The sequence below is a fragment of the Dendrobium catenatum genome, unplaced genomic scaffold (genome assembly GCF_001605985.2).
Source record: "Dendrobium catenatum unplaced genomic scaffold, ASM160598v2 fragScaff_scaffold_1021, whole genome shotgun sequence".
NCBI lineage: Eukaryota > Viridiplantae > Streptophyta > Magnoliopsida > Asparagales > Orchidaceae > Dendrobium > Dendrobium catenatum.
In genome coordinates, this window is record NW_021319483.1 from 1,399,399 (window position 1) to 1,401,698 (window position 2,300).

Sequence of the window (2,300 nt, forward strand, 5' to 3'; positions counted from 1 at the left end):
TTTTTTTTATAATAGTGTTATAGTCCTTAGTTAATGCTACGATTTTAAATTTCCATAGTTTTATTTTCTTATTAAGGATGTCATTCATAAGTTTAGCATAAGTGGGAATCTACTCTAAGGCTTCTAACAATGGTATGTTAATAGTTAACTTTTTAAATACTTTCAAAAACCTAGAGAATTATTTATCCATATTTGTTTAATTAGTCTCTAAGAAAAGAGTGGTGGTGGATGCTCTACAACTTTGCTAATAAGTCTTTTATCTTCTTTAATAGGTTTTGGTTATTCCTTAGGTGAGTCAGGCACTATAGGATTTTCTACCATAATTTTCTCATGAGTTTAATCTTTTTTTATAAGAGTCTCCTAAATCTTTTCCACTTCTTAGCAGAGTAGTATTGTAATGCTCTTCCAAATTCTTATCATGAAGATTAGCATAATCATCATGGGATTTACTATTAATCAAAATAGTAAGATGGCCTATTTTGTTTTCTATATTTCTAAGTGTAGCATTTTGGCTCTATAATTGGTTTCCCATCTGAAGCACTAAATCTTCCAAAGGTGTCTTCCATTGAATTGATTATTCTCATTAAAGCTTGGGGATAAAAGGTTCTAGGGTTCACTACAGACTGTTGAGGGTTATTCCAATGTACTATAGAATTAGGCTGACTTGCATTTTATTAATTTCCACCATTATTATTACTCTAACTAAAATTAGCATGGTTCTTTCAACCTGGATTGTATGTATATAAATATGGATTATTTATCTTCCATAACAATCACATTCTCAACCCCACAAGCACTAGACTCGCTAGAAAATTCAAATCATTCTCTTATAAATGGAGAGATGATCCCAATACTAAACTAACTCGAAGATTATCTAACTACTTAGACATATAAGCTACCTGAGCAATATAAATAGGTAAAACATCCTACTCATAAAACACTAGCTACTTTCTTAGGATTCACCCTATCATAACTAAAAGTTATTTGTTTTCATTTTCTCTATCAAGACATAAGCCTCATCAAAATATTTTGACATTAAAGATCATCTAGAAGTTGCATCAATTATTTACCTAAGGGATTCTACAAGAAAATTATAAAAAGTTTTAATAACCAACCAATCTAGCAAAATATGTTGAGAGCACTTTCTAATCATCTCCTTAAATTTTTCCTAGCTCTCATAAATTGACTCTCCATAAAATTGGGAAAAAGAAGTAATATCACTCCTAAACTTTACAATTTTAGAAGATGGAAAGTACTTAGAGATAATTCAAATAGATGTATGTCAAATAGAATCATTATTGATTCCATTATAACAAATGTTGCATAAATTTCTAAAAAACCTTGCTAAATATAAGTCGGGGTCCTCAAAAGTAGTTTTTCTAAACTAAGACTTCTAAACCATTTGGATCTTGTAGGATTTAGCTCAAAAGTATTTTCTTGGATTGTAGATCAGTTGATACTCTGATGAATTTTTTCAACTATGGGATCAGCACACTCCCTAAGAGGTCTAGGATGGTTCTGATTTGGATTTAGTTTGGCCATTCCTATAACTAAAATCTATTTAGTTTTTAAAAATTTTTATGGGTTATTTCTATTACTAGTTCAAATAATAATGGTCCTTTATTGGATTTACTATGTATACAACAACAATAAATAGGAAATAAAATCCAATATAACAACTTAAAAATAATAATTATAAAAAAATAAGTTCACAGTTTCACTAGTGACAGCAATAATAATAAATACCAAAATAAATTAAGTAGGGTTAAATATACAACATTTTTTGGATAATATAAAGATAATTACAAAAGCATACATTATTTCCCCAATAACAACGCCAAAAAATTAGTTTTTGGGCAAGTTATCTGCTTCTTATGAATTGACTTGGTATTATGAATATATATTTTATAAGCTCTTAAATAACACAATCGTATGTGTTGATCAAGTAATAAGATGTATGAGAGAGTGTCAATCCTATGAGAAAATATGATGCTACAGTTGACTCTAGTACTATCCACATAAGCTATTAAATTTATCCTATGCAATGAAAAAAAGAACAAATATTATAACTACTGAGAAATGCATAAAATAGTGAAGATACATATAATTAAAGATGTTTTAAGCTAATGATAGTGAATGAACCTATGTTTTCCTAACCATAATCATTTATAATAGCACTGGATCAGGCATAAATACCCTTAGATCTATGTCAACCTTATAAAGGTGTAAAGAAAGATTTATGATCTTTCTACAATGATATTATCTCCATAAAATCTAGAATCTTACTCATCTTATATCTA

At 28.6% G+C, this 2,300-nt stretch overlaps 1 non-coding gene across 1 annotated transcript; it reads left to right on the forward strand.

Annotated features, from left to right (window-relative positions):
• Nucleotides 1–1,124: 1,124 nt before the first annotated feature.
• Nucleotides 1,125–1,231, forward strand: LOC114580419. The gene has a single exon (XR_003701812.1). It is a non-coding gene; the product is annotated as a small nucleolar RNA R71 (small nucleolar RNA).
• The last annotated feature ends 1,069 nt before the right edge of the window (nt 1,232–2,300 follow it).